The sequence below is a fragment of the Mastigoproctus giganteus genome, chromosome 9 (assembly GCF_048544385.1).
Source record: "Mastigoproctus giganteus isolate SK-2022 chromosome 9, ASM4854438v1, whole genome shotgun sequence".
In the NCBI taxonomy this organism is placed as follows: domain Eukaryota; kingdom Metazoa; phylum Arthropoda; class Arachnida; order Uropygi; family Thelyphonidae; genus Mastigoproctus; species Mastigoproctus giganteus.
Window position 1 is genome coordinate 112,586,789 of NC_143583.1, and position 15,466 is coordinate 112,602,254.

Here is a 15,466-nt window from a genome sequence, read left to right on the forward strand (position 1 = left end):
AGACAACCTTCCCGATCCAGTGATCGGGATGGCCAAGAAGGCTGTCTGGAAACAATGGCTGATGACCCGTTCATCTGTAAAGGGTTGCCTTAGCAATCTTTGAACACAACGGTAGATGCGGGATGGCACACCATCTTGAATAAATATGGTATCCTGAAGGCACCCATGTTGTTGCAGCTCTGGTATTGCGAAATTTGCCAACATTTCATAATATCGCTGTCCAGTGACGGAACAGGTGCGGGTTCCAGTCAGTGTTACCCGTTCAAAAAAATATGGCCCAATCATGAATGTGGCTGTAAATCCACACCACGCTGTCACTTTTGGAGAATGCAATGGACCTCTTGGATAACTCGAGGGTTTTCTGTTGCCCAAATGTGACAGTTGTGCGTATTCACTTGTCCATTTAAGCAGAAGTAGGCTCTCACTCCAAAGGATGTTCCATGGCCAAGTGATATCCACTGTCATTCGTGCCAGAAAATGAAGTTCGTATGTGAAACAAATATCTGCATCACCATGCTTTTGCTGCTGTAGCACGTGCATCCTGCAAGGATAGTACCGCAACACCTGACACATTACTAGCCTTGCAGTGGAATACGGTATGTCCACTTCACGAGAAACAGCTGGCACACTTGCACTACCACATGGAGATTGACTTGATAAATCCATGACAGCCATAGCCACATCTTCAACACGAGAGGAGTCCCTCGTTTTTGACCTCTACCTGGTTGAACACCAAGATGTCCTGTCGCTTAAAATTTTGCAATCATTTTGAGGACAGCACAAACAGGCATAGGTCCACGCTAATGTGTTAGGATACACAATGTATCCTAATACATTAGCAAGGCTAGCACCCTAGTTTACGAGCACTATCACCATTCAATACATCCAATCAATAATTGGCTAAGACTGTTTGTTTCTGTTTGTTATCTGCTAGTTTAGTTAAGTCCAAACTTTTTTATCAATAAAAAAGATATACAATTGCAACATTTTCAGATTCATAGTTTCAATAATATCTCTATTACAACGTACAAGTTAGTGAAAATGCATCATATTAGTATGCAGCTAAACTCTGAATTAGCAAAATATGTAAAGGTGGCATCGTTTAAGTTATATCTCATATTGTGAATACCTTCACAATGAGTTGCCATGATATTATCTCTATTACAATATTAGCCATTGAATATAATATTTTTAAAGGCCTGGGATTAAAAAAACTTAACATAATAGGGTATAAATCACTTTATCCTTATGGACTTAATAATAAATTCAATGGACAATGTTTTACAAACAATATGCAGGACCAATGTGTCTATAAAATATTTCAATTAGTAAAACGTATATCACCTAAACACACGAGTTAAAAAAAACTTTATAAATACAGTAAAAAATACTACCAAAAAATCATATACAGCTAAACAAGTTAGGTAAATTTTAAGAATTGTTACAAGCATGGGACAGCACTATCATTAAAGTCAAGCATATACATGATATTATGTTTGGTTTAAAGGTCAGTAAGCTAAAAGCATTATTAAATTAAGTATTACATATAACTATAAAAACTAGCACTTAAATCATTTATCACATTATATTTTCAAATTTAAATTAGGTAATAAATCCATAATCACTATAGAATATCTCAATTTTAAATTTCATAATTCAGTTATGGACAATATTCATTTGGAGCAAATTATCAACCAATTTAAATATGCTCTACCTGTTACAAACTCTTATATCAGTACATGTTTTAGTTAAAAGCAACCAGTAGGACTAAATGTTTCTAATTACAAACAAGTGGCTAATATCTCCTAAATACATTAAGTCCCCGACATACGTAAGAGATACATTCCAGGACTTCTTATGTAAGTCGAGTTTTACGTAACTCGGGAATGACTAATAAAATATTGCTACTATATCCCTGATATGACAAAATTACAAAAATCACACAATATCCTCAGAAGAATGAAGGAAAATAGTTATATATTTTTCAATTAATTAGTTATATATTTTTTATATATCAGTTATATACATAGAAAATTAGAAAAATAGTTATATACTTTTAATTGGTTCAATTAAAAACTTTATCTGGGGAGCAGTGGTGAAGTAGCTGGAGTGGCACATAAGAAAAGAAAACATAAAAGGAAGCAAAAAAACACATTATTGCACTGTAAAAACTGATATGTATTTCGTAGCCTTGGTTATTATAGTTGACTTCATTGGTGCCAATTACTTCACCGCTTCTCATATTCTGTCTTTGTTCTTTATTATTGTGTTCACTGTTGACACTGACAAATCTAAATTCCACGTGACACTTGTTAATGTTTGTGACCATTTTCATACATCCTTATTATTTTAATTTGTTGATCTAAATCGATCAATTTCCTTTTCGTGGTAGATTTACTAGTACTGTACTGCACTTATTCTCTTAGTTGGCACTATAATGGTCAAAATGAAATTTTCTGTAAAAACCTTCACAGCGTTAAGGTGGAACATATTATCATGGACATATTATCACTGGCAATTTGGATATTGTCAATAACATCTCACTCAAGTCTGTAATGGAAAAAGGATTCAAATTTAGACCTACCCATAAAGCTTATTCGTAGCCAAGTGGTCAGGAGCGGGAGTGCAGTAGCACACGCTCTTTGAGTAGACCGGGGTCAAGCCCCTGACTGCTGAATACGGTCGGTCTGCCAACCCGTACTGGACCAGCGTGGCAGATTATGGTCCATTTCCCTCAGCATGAATTGTTGAGGAGGCTTCCATCCTGCAGTGGGTTGATAACGGCCACTTTACCTTTTTCTTTATCTTAAATTTTTGCAATAAGTTGGCTTAGAAGTATACAATACCCCATGAAGCATTCTATAACTGGATAACTGTTGTATACCAAGATATTATAAAAACTGTTTATAAGATCTTTATAATAATTCACATATTAGGCATTCTAATCTTTAAAAAAGCCATCTTAGATTTACAGCAAAAGTTTATCATCACCCCTGTAGATAAAGCTTCTAACAACTTTGCAATTTTTTGCAAGCAGTTTTACTATACCACTGTCAAAAAGGAAGTTGACAATAGTACCACCTTTTTACGCTGTAATCTTGGCATTAACGCAACCGTCAAGAAACGTATGGCTTTACATAAAAAATTACATACCAAAATTCGCAATATCACTTTACCTTTCTTATATATGATAGCTAAGTTCCATAAACATCCCGTTGGCTTTAGGTTCATTACTAGTGCCAAAAAAAAGTGGCTGTTATCTACCAGGTAAACAATTCTTTAAATTATTAACCACTATATTTATTAATATTCCATCCACTTGGATCATCAATAATAACCATAATATCATTAAAATCTTTAATTCTAATACCAACATTTTCAGTATCAAAACTTATGACTTTGCTAATTTATTTACTTCTTTACCACATCATTTGATTATCACTGCGCTTAATCAATTATATTTTAAATACAAGCACATTCTACCCGTGGATAAGGTTGTTTGGAATAACTATATCAACCCATTTAGTCTGAACAACTACATTTACGATGGTAAATGTACTTATAGACAATCTGTAGGAATTTCCCATGGGCTCACAAATTTCCAGTATAGTTTCTAACTTATTTCTTCATTACTACGAAGATCTTTATATTCGCAATAACTCGAACCTTAACTTCTTTGCATTTTGTTATGTTGACGACATCATGGTTTTGAATATTCATTTTGAAAATATTGCAAAATTTATATATCCTATTGAACTTACCCTAAATAAAGAAAATAAGGGTAACCAACAAGCAAACTTCCTTGATTTAAATATTACTTAGTCCCCCTCTTCATCATAATTTGGAGTTATTTGATAAAAGAAGTAAATTTAATTTTAACATTATTTGCTTAACTAACTGGAATTCTAATATTTCTATTAAAGTTCATAAAAACATCATCTATACACAAATTATCCATCTTGCAAATCAAAGCAGCAATCAAACACTTTTCATTAATGCTTTAAAATGGCCTTTACACTAAATTGCGCATTAATGATATTCCAATCTATTTTATAAATTATATTATAAATTATCAGGTAGATATATCAAAGTATATATCAAACATTTACAGCTGTATAGATGTAGATTTGAATGGTGGTATTTCCACTACTTTGAAAGTGATTGCATTATTTGACTTTATTTGAACGATATTCATGCCTTTTCACTCTCTAAGTTATTTTCTATATTAATATTATTAATTATTTATAATCGTACGCATATTTCTCCATTTCATTTTAACTATAGAGGGCTTCCATTGTTCTTTGCTACTGAGCAACTCCACCGTCGTCATAGTTCTCCCTCTGTTTATATTCTATTTTTAATTAATCATATTCACAAAATATTTTCTTTATAATATTTTCTTCATTATATATTACATTTTGGCCCAGTTCGATGTTGCATAACTTTAAAGGTATTTAATTTTTCTTCACCTTTCGGCTATTTGTTTGTTTTTTCGGCTATATTTTCAGCATTCGGCACTCAAAAAATATATTACAGGCTAGTGGTATTAGTTTCCACTTCTACTAACACTCTCACAGCTAAGGCCCTCTCTAAGATTTGATTTGATTTGATTTGGATTTTTGTGGTGCAAAAACAGCAAGGTTATAGTGCGCCATGGAAACCCACTCTAAGAGGTTGGGTATTTACACAACTAGCTTGCCTAGTATCCTTTAAACTCTTTTCCTTCTCTTTGCATCTTTTTACTTTCTATTGTTTGTTATTTGGTTTTTAGGAGCATTAGCAACTAAGGCCATATTGCTCCGGGGATATGCGGTGGTCATTCCCTGACCTTTCCGCATCTTCTGTATTTAGTGGTCACGGGCTCGAACCCCGGTCTAATCAAGAAGCATGTGCTACGCACTGCTGCTCCTTCCTGCCCACCTGGCTATGGAGGCACCCTTACTTTCTATTCTTCTTTCTTCCCTCCGTTGAACTATTAGTGCAATATGAGGGCGATTCAGACATTCTTAATTTTCTTATTCTTGATATTTTCGCCTCTAATTTTGAATTTTTATTACCTTTTTCCCTCCCTTACTCTGCATTACTTCCTATTTCTATACCACTGCCTGTTACATAAAATCACCCTTCTCAAAAACATTTTTTCAAAACTTTTCATTTTAACCCGCATGCATTTAAACTTTACTTTGACTTAATTTAATTGTTTTATTTTATTTTACCTTCACACACTTTGTTGGGGCTACCTTACTCATGTTTTTGGAGGTTTTATTTTTATCTCCCCTCCCCCACCCCCGTTTTTTTTTTTTTTTTTTGTATATTTCAGTTATATTTAGTTATATTTTAATAGTTCCTCCATCAACATGGGTTTGTATAGAAACAGTGTTTGTACATGATCAGGTGTAGTCCCCCGATGAAATACCTGATCCATGTACCAATTTTATCTTATTTATTTTTATCTAGTTTGCATAAAAAAAAAAAAAAAAAAAAAAAAATTTTTTTTTTTTTTTTTTAAACCCTCATTTTGATGCTCACTACATTTATTAATTTCTACTTCCCTTTCAGCTTTTGTACATATGATTGGCCTGTTAATTCAGCTGTTAATTCTACATTTTTTTTTAGGTTCTTAATATTCTTTTTCTCTTATTTTCTTCTATTAGGCCTGGCACCTTGTGTTAATAACTTCTCCATCTTTTAGTATTTTCTATTAATTATTTTTAATTCTTATCTTTATATATATATATATATATATATATATATATATATATATATATATATATATATATATATATTTTTTTTTTTTTTTTAAATTGGCTATGGCTACAAAATGAAGGTATAAGTTATCTCCAGAATTGTTCAGCTATGTTTGTGAATACTGTTTACATCCAAAGTAGGTGCAACAGGGCATTTTGAAGTGCAAATGAAGCCTATTTTGGAATGTATGTGGGTGATCAAGATAAGTTGTGGATACCTCATTTTTGCTGTTACACTTGTAGGTCAATATCAGAGAGACAGTTTCTTTTCTCCGCCCTCTTTTTTTTGGCAGTGACTGCTACTACAACTTCTACTTTTGTATGGTAGATATATCAAAGTATTTTCAGATTGAAAATATGCAATTTATCCCAATATATCACCTTCTATTACTACAGTGCCACACTATGAAGATCTGCTCATTTTCAATCCAATTCTGAAGCTTTTTCTCTGGAGGAGCCTTTGGATATGGAATTCAGAATTGGTTTCGGAATTATTCTGTGCACCAGAAATGCAACTTTTCTTACATTTCTGGTGAAGATAATTAGGATGACACTCAAGAAGCCTGTTCAAATATAACCAAATACAGTGCAGAGCTCCTGATATCTCATTTAAAAGAGTGAAATCCATTGGATTCCAGCTGCAAAATTTCCACTTGCAGAAGAAGACATGTCACTTATGCATGTTTTATACTTGCAGAATCCCTGCAAGTGTAAAACTTGCTATTTTTATGATTTCATTGGTCTTTATAAAGAAACTGGTATTGGTCACAATCCAGAAGAATGGCACGTCTTCACAGACAGTTAAAGTAAAGGTTTGAAAGCTGTTTGTTTGTTGCTTCATAATGGGAACATACACCCAGTGATTCCTACTGCACACTATGTTCATATTAAAGAAAACTATGGAAATGTGATAATTTGTTATAGACCAGTATGAGATGAGATGTCAGCATAGACTTCAAGGTGCTGACATTCTTTCTGGGTTTGCAATATAGTTTCACTATGTTCTCTTGATCTTTCTCTGTTGAAGGAGAAAAGGAGGGGAGGGGAGCAACCAAAACCCACTTAGAGCCTGGCAAACACAATATATTAAACAATCTCTTTACTTCAAGAAACAAATCGATTCCAAAACTCCTTATCAAGCTGGTGAAATAATTTGTTAAAGCATTAGAGCTACTATTTTGGAAACATAGATAGCACAGATGTTATCTATGTTTCCAAAATTGTGTGATGCAAAAGTGAAAGGTGGTAACAAAAGTAAAGCAGACACTGCCTTCTCAATAAGTTGAAGCCAAAATGGCTGCTGATAAGCGAAATGCTTGGCAATCATTTCATCTTATAGTGAATGGGTTTCTTGATTACATTAAAATGAAAATTACAGAGAACTATTAAATTGAATGAAAATCACAAAAAATTGGGATACAGAATGTCAACCAAGCTGCACTACTTGCAGTCACACATGGATTTTTTTCACACCAAATTTAAGTGATGTTTGCAAAGAGCCTATGGGAAGATATTCTACCAGGACCTTCAGTCAATGAAGAAGGAAAACGAAGGAAAGTGGGATGAAGCTGTGATGGATGCAGCTTCATCCCACATCATCTCCCATAGGGGCTGCCTAACCCAAGCATCCCCTATCTGAAACCTTGAGAAGAGTGACAGTGTAACTTTGACTGATAACAATAATCAGGTGCACGTCTAATTCTCCTGTTTCTCTCCATTAGCAGTCTCCTTGACCCCTAAAGTCAAGTTTCAAAGAAAGGAAATCAAAGTTGAGTGATGTGCAGATTTGGGAGAAATATACAGGAAACAGGAGAATTTTAAAGAATGAGGTAAAGAGATTTTAACCCAGTGGCAGTGGCACTACACCTGATAGGTGTAGCTCTAAAATAAAAATCAAGTATTACCCTTTAATTAATGATTAAAAACTGAAATTTTTTTATAGCTCTTAAATACAGACAAATTTTACCACAATTGTTTCTGAAGTAATTTTTACTGCTTTCACAAATTAATTAAATGTGTACACCAAGTGTCACCACTTTTGCAGCTATTCAAGTGAAGAGTGGTGTGTGACTCAATAGGCACCAACATCATAAAAAGTTTTCACTTTTTTTTAGTTGTTTAAAAGTTACTTGCTTTTCCTCTTCCACTAATTAAATATACATCTCTATGGTTCATTTATCTCAACACGACTTGTTGAGGGAAATGGACAATAATCTGCCACACTGGTCCAGTATGGGCAGGCAGACTGACTGTATTTAGCAGTTGGGAGGGGTTGATCCTTGGTCTACTCAAAGAGCATGTGCTATCATACTCTCGCTCCCAACCACTCAGCTATGTGTGTGTGTGTGCGCGCGTGTACAGCTGGTCCTCTATATAACAAAATTGATCATTCGCTTTAAAAATTCGTTATAAAGAAATTTCGTTATAAAGAAATAAGACCTTTTCAACAATGAAAAATACTGTAATTCAACATTCAGAAATACAGTAAAGGATATAAAATAAATCAGAAATAAGTGGGAATTCATAAATTTTCTTGTAACATTTTAAAACAATTAATTTATTAATACATACATATTAAGAAATTACTACTTACATGATGCACACAATATATTAGTACACTTTTAAGAATTATTTCATAAAATATTTGGTTATTTTTTGTTTTATGCTGGATTTTACTGTACATCATTCATAAAAATATTTGCATTTGTTTAAATGCCCAAATATATTTTCTGATGCATTTCCTTCACACTGAAGGCCTTGACCCAAAGTTTCAAATGCTGCTAACATTTCATGTTTGGAAGGTTTAATATTGCTCTCATTGCCTTCATTGCCCCCATTTTCAGTCAGCTCATCATTGATATTGTCACTAGTTCTTTGAATTCTCTCCAAAACGTTAGAGTCACTCGGATATTCAGCTACTATGACATCATTTTAAAAAATTCATCAAGAACAATTTCTCCACTGATCAAACCTCTCAATTGAGTTCTTCCCAAGATTTCTCAATGTCTTGTAGTAGTTCATCCCTCTCATCGCTGTTAATTGGGGTTTTAGCAAAACCTGCTTTTGTGAAACAATTCTTAATTGTTTCCATCACATCTTGACTCCAAGCTTTTGCCAAAACTGATATGCACATCCGCAAATTTTTAACAAAATCTATAGGTTGCTTGGTTTCTGTTCTCAGTATAATTTTTTTCAGTATGTGCCTTCCATAGTGGATTTTCAAATTCTTGATAATGCCTTGGTTCATTGGCTGCATCTTAAACGAGGTATTCGAAGGGAAGAAAACAAGCTTCACACTTATAAATTTCAAAATTACCGAGTGAAGGTGGGCAGGGCAGTTGCCAGCAATCAATGTTTTTTCTGTTTTATTTCGTCATCTTTCTACCAAAATTTAAAATCCACCATTCAAAAATTTTACTTGTCGTTCAAGCTTTTTTGTTGTAATCCAACTCTAATGACCTTACTCCTTTGAAACATTGGAGTTGTTTACTTTTGCCTATTACCAAAAGCTTCAGTTTTTCATTACCAGCCATATTTGCACCAACAAAGGTTGTAATTCTCTCCTTGTTATTTTTACCACCAAAACATTTATCACCTTTAAAAGTCAGTGTCTTTGGGCTCATAGTCCTCTATAATTTTTTTTAAACTGTTTCTTTCCAATGGGTATAGTCTTCTTCGATTACAACCCCACTTTCACCAGAAATAACATTTTCGATTAAGCCATGGTGCTTTTTAAATTTGTCCAGCCAACCAGAACTAGTTTGGAATTATTAATCACTTTAGCTTAAAAGCTAAAGTGATTAATTCTTAATCCTTTTAGCTCTTAATTCCTGCTTTCTACAGCGTCAGCTCTATTGCCTAAAGGCCAGAAGTGCAAACTTTGAAGTTTGCACCTCTGCACTTTGAAGGCAAACAATGCATATCCATGTCTCTCGAAATCAGTTCATTATATGGAAATTTTATTTGTTATACAGAAACTATTTACAATGTAATGACCAAGGGGAAAATCAAAAAAATTCACTAAATAGAAAAATTCGCCATATGGAAGTTCGTTAAAGAGAGGTCCGACTGCATGTGTGTGTGTGTACAGGGTGATTCACTACCAGTGCGGCAAATTTGCAGGAGGTATAGGGGGCACAAAGACGAATCGGAATCACATAGCATTACAGGGTCCGAAATGCCTTCGTCATGCAGTAGAGGACGTTGAACGGGAGGTTGCATGAACAGCGATCCCGCTGGAAGTCAGCATTTGCAAACCGGTTCCCGAGGCAGTAGGATGGACAAGTATTCAAACGTTGAACTGGCCGACATGCACCTCGCGTATGGAGCTGCGGACTGTAATGGGTGCGCCGCTCTGCGCTTGTACCAGGAACGTTTCCTGCACAAGCGTGTTCCTCATAATACGATTTTCGCACACGTGCACAGGTTACGTGAGACTGGTTGTTTCACGAGAGGTACCATGAATTGAGAGCGAACGATGAGGACGCCAGAAAATGAGAAGAATGTCCTACGTCTTGCAGAAGGCAATCCGAGTACGAGTACTCAAGCGATAGGCCAACGATTGGGTATTTCCCAACAAACCAAATGAGTTCATACCATCTGCAACGCGTCCAATCATTGGAGCCTGTAGATTATCCACTCCGGAGGACTTTTGCTACTTGGTTTCTTCAACAGAAACGGTTCGCAAATGCTGACTTCCAGCGGGATCGCTGTTCACGCGACCTCCCATTCAACATCCTCTACCACGTGATGAAGGCATTTTGGACCCTGCAATGCTATGTGATTCTGATTCGTCTTTATGCCCCCTACACCTCCTGCAAGTTTGTTGCACTGATAGTGAATCACCCTGTGTGTGTGTGTGTGTGTATAATATATATATATATATATATATTAAATATAATTTAAAGTCAAAGTTACAGTTGATGGAAACAGTTTACGGTTCACCGTACTGTAAAAGAATATGCTAATTTTTTTATTTTTGCTTTTTGGCTTTATTTAACTTTTCTTCTACTGCTAAGGGACAAGTATAGAAACGCAGTTCCTGACACATGGTTAGGTGAAGTCCCTTGATAAAATACCTAACCATGTATCAATATTTACTTCTGCTGGCATCAGACTTTGCATTTTTGCCTTCCCAGTATTAGAACTATAACTAAATTTGCCCACCCATATCTGATGACACCTTTATTTATTTTTACCACCACCTTTATTTTACTTTAATAATTTGGTATTAATAATTTTACTTTACAGTTCCTTCACCTCCAAATTCGCTTTACAATTCAGCCCATAATCTGCTTAATTCATCATAACTTTTAGGATATTAACGTTCTTTCGCCTTTTTTAAATTTACATTACTTCTTTTTTCTACTATCCTTATAGAGTGGTGGTGCCTCGCAATTCGACTATAATCCGTCGCCGAATTAGAGTCGAATTGTGAATTTGTCGAATTGCGGGTCAATATTTTCCATTTAAGTTTATGGAAAATTGATTAATTTGTTGTCAGAGAGAAATACACAGTATTATTGACTTTACTATATTCTACCATATAACAAACGAAATTACAAAATACATAATGAGTACATACATTTCATTGAGCCTTAGATGTTGGAAGGATGTTTTATTTATCTTGTTCTACCCTTTCTCTTCTCCTCTTGGCTTGAATGGGGATGAGGAATTGATCAAGGGTGGACTGTCTCTCTCTCTTTTTCAAGATAGCCTTGAAGTGATGCATAGTAGTGTTGTTAAACAAGTCTGTCATTCTAGTTACAACAGCAGTGTTGGGGTGCCATTTTAAACAAGCAGACTGCACCTTCTCCCAATGGAATAAAATTTCTTTAATGGCAGCTGTTGGCATCGGCCCTTTTTCCCTGCCTTCTTCTTCTTCTTCTTCAAGTGAAATTTCCTTTTCTCTCTCTTTTGCTTCCTGTTCGCTGAGTGTTTTGAGTTCTTCCACGGTTGGTTCGTCATCGTGATCCTCCACAAGCTCTTCCACATCAGCCTTATCAACTTCTCCTATGTCGAGGTTCTCCGCCCTCGAAATGATTTCTCGCATGGCCGCAGTTGCTTCTGATTCTTCAGTGGCTTGGACTGCATTGTTGTCATCCCGAAAAAAGGAAGGGACGAGTTTCTTCCATGATGCACGAAGGGCCCTCTGTGTCACTCCCTCCCAGGCAGTTTTAATAAAGGAAATGGCGTGAAGAATATTGAACTCAGTCTTCCAGAACTCCTTCAGTGTCTTATCAGAAGAATGAGCCACGTCAAAAAGCTGTGAAAACAAAGCCTTGGTGTCAAGTTTTTTAAAACAGGCAATTACTTCTTGATCCATGGGTTGGATCAGTGATGTGGTGTTTGGAGGCAAAAAATGGACTTTGATGAAATCAAAGTCAATTTCAAGAATGTTTGCCAAGTCTTGGGGGTGGGCACTAGCATTGTCAAGAATCAGCAGTGCTTTCAAAGGTAAATTGTTGTCAATGAGGAATTTTTTTACGCTCAGGGCAAACTCCACAAAAATTCAATCTTTGAAGACTTTCTGGTCTACCCAGGCTTTTGCATTGGATCTCCACATCACTGACAGTTTGGACTTGATGATTTTCTTCCCAAAGCAGCGAGGATTTTTAGAGTAAACGAGAAGTGGCTTTACTTTAAAGTCTCCGCTTGCATTTGCTGCCAATAACAAGGTAAGCCTATCTTTCATAGGCTTATGTCCTGGGAGCGCCACTTCTTCTTGCGTGATGTATGTTCGATTTGGTAAGCACTTCCAAAATAACCCAGTTTCATCCCCGCCAAAAATTTGCTGCGGCAAGTAGCCTTCCTTCATGATTAAATCTTCAAATTTTTTCACAAACTCTTCTGCAGCCTTTTTATCTGCACTAGCTGCTTCCCCATTTCTGAGAGCACTATGGATACCTGTTCTACCTTTGAATCTGTGAAACCACCCACGACTTGCCTTGAATTCATCAGTTTGTTCTGAGATACGTCCTGGAATTTTCTTCTGCAATTCTTCAAAAATTAACCTAGCCTTCTCACAGATCATTGCCTGAGTTACTGGATCTCCTTTCATCTGTCTTTCTCTAATACAGGGAAGAAGCAGCTTTTCCAATTCTTCATTGATTAAAGATCTGTTTCTGCCAGAAATTTTCAGCAAACACCCTAGCAACCTATAATCTTGTCTCTTTGTTGCCAAAAAGTTGCCATGGTTGACTAGGGACGCCATACTCTTGAGTTACATCTGTAATTGTTCTACCTTTCTGCACTTTTTCTATAATTTCTTTCTTCTTTTCTATGCTCAACCAAGTGTTTCTTTCCTGAATTATTCCGCTGTTCACTTCTCTTTGGACTCATTATCAAATTTCACTCAAAAAATAAATAATTGCCAAAGTACAAAATTTTTTACTTTATGAGAAATGCAGAATTATAAATTAGCACAAACAACTAGAGCAAACGTGAACTCAGACTACGATTATTAACGAGATAATGTTGTCTCATAACTGAGGAAGAACTGACGGCATACCTGTAGCTATCTTTGAGGGCGGCTAACGTAGCTGAACAATTGAGTGATCTATTCCCGCTTTATCTATCATTGGTTAAATGTTACTCTCGCTCTTTAATACCATTGGTTAAAATGTATGAAGCAGCCGTCACTATTTAGTGCTATTTAGTAACGTTAAATGCAGTTACGTAGTCCAGCAAAGAATTCTATCGTGCAATATCATGTAGCGTTTTCGCTGGCCCGCGAAATCCAACTGTCGAATAGCGGTATGTTGAATTGCGAGGCACCACCTGTATAGACAAATGTATACTGGGTAGTGGAGCTGACCTGTCAAGTGTAATTTTTTCATCTTAAACAAAGTTTAGTGTCTTTTCAACACTACCTTGTTAGTCTTAGAAAGTCTTAGTTAGCCGTAAACAAATGTGCCAGCATAGGCACATTTGCCTCATTTGTTTAATTGCTTATTTCCCCATCACATGGGCACAGTTCACTTTGACCAATTCACACCCCCCTCACTCAGGGGTTACTTCAATAAATATACAGAGAACTATAGGCCACTTCTTTGGTCTCCAATACAGCCCTGCGTTCACTATGTTCAGATTTTTACACCGACTCCTGTCTGGTCCAGCAGTAAGTCATCAAAACTTGACTTTGTTCTTTCATCTTAAGATTACACTTTCTTTACTTTGTTTAATTCTCAAACGGGATGCCTTGCCTTCACTAACACTTTTATTCAATTTTCTTAAAAAGAATTATTATTATTTTAGCATAATTATGCATTTTACCCTTATTTATTCATTTTTGAGTTATATTCTTCTTTTTATTCCTTCCTTTTGGGTCAGCTATGATGTATATACTTCATACATGTACATCATAACAGAAACAGAGACCTTGTTTATTGCTGTGGCTCCTACGGTTTTGCCTGCTGACCCCAGAAGTAGTTAAAGTCCTAGGACCTACAGCATTAGGTACCATTTTTATTATTTTTATGTTAATCTTAATTTCATTTAATTTCAGGTAGTCTACTTTTACCTTGCAGGCATTCTCAATTTATTCCATTGTAATTACACTTGACAGGTCAGCTCCATTACCAAATATACATTTGTGTATATATATCATTATGGTTGGTGGATATTTCTGCTATAACTAGTAGTGCCCCGGATCCATAATCCAGTTTAATAAATTAATACATTTTCTTTCTTTCTTGGACATTCAGCTATGCTCATATTTTAAATTTTATGCACTTAAGTCTTTTAAATTGAATGAGACACTAAATAGAATCGTGATTATATTTAATGTATAAAATATTTTAATTTTCAGCTGAATATTTTTTTTGATTTGAAAATAAAATGTGTGATTAACAGCATTTTTTAAATATTTAATTTTTTTTAATTAAAAAATAAAGTTACACACAGTAATTATTACAATCCATACAGAAAAGATGAAAAATAAGCATTTTCCTAGCAGAATTCAAAAACCCAAAACTTTTCTAGAAATGAAAAAACAAATTTTTGCAGTTTACAACAGACAGCAACATGAAAATTGTTTTGTAAATCAGAAATGACTACACCTGTTGACGTCAGTTTTCTAATGTAGGTTTATAAAAGCTAAGCCAAAACTGAATTTCTGTGGAACGAAATCCAGAATTTTATAAAACTCAATTAAGTAATACAAAAATAGATGTACAGGATATTTTTGTATTAAAAAAGCTAATGGCAGGTTTTATTTATGAATTTGTTTTTTAAAATTTGTTTACATTTAAAAAGAAAAAAAATACTGAAGTGATATTTGGCAATAATATTTGAAAGAATTTATGTATAAAAACACTATTTTTTATAAAATTCCATGCGAAAACTTGCTCCACAAAAGCCCGAAGCTACAAAAATTAACTATGAGGGATTAACATGTTCAACAAACTCAGTGTTGAAAGATTAAAGCAGAAGTTACACGGTAATGAGAAAAGACACACGAGCACTTTTCAAAGTTACTAAATTAAAAATTAGACCAAAAATCACTAATCGCTTAGTAAGTAGTACCAATTAATATACAAATCCAGTTCATGATCAAAAAGAAATTCTGAAAAAAAAAATGAAATTAATGAACTCGATGAAAAGAACTTATGAGTCACAAATTCTGTTGAAAGCAATCCTAAACAGTCCAATCAATCTAGTAACTCTAGGCAAGTTAGCCTGACGTGTACAGGAAGTCTATCCATGTTTTCTCATCTGGC

The 15,466-nt window shown here is 34.9% G+C and overlaps 1 protein-coding gene across 1 annotated transcript in view; it reads right to left on the reverse strand.

Annotated features, from left to right (window-relative positions):
• The window catches only part of LOC150080650 (insulin-like peptide receptor), a 514,932-nt gene that overhangs the window by 70,697 nt on the left and 428,769 nt on the right, over positions 1 to 15,466 (reverse strand).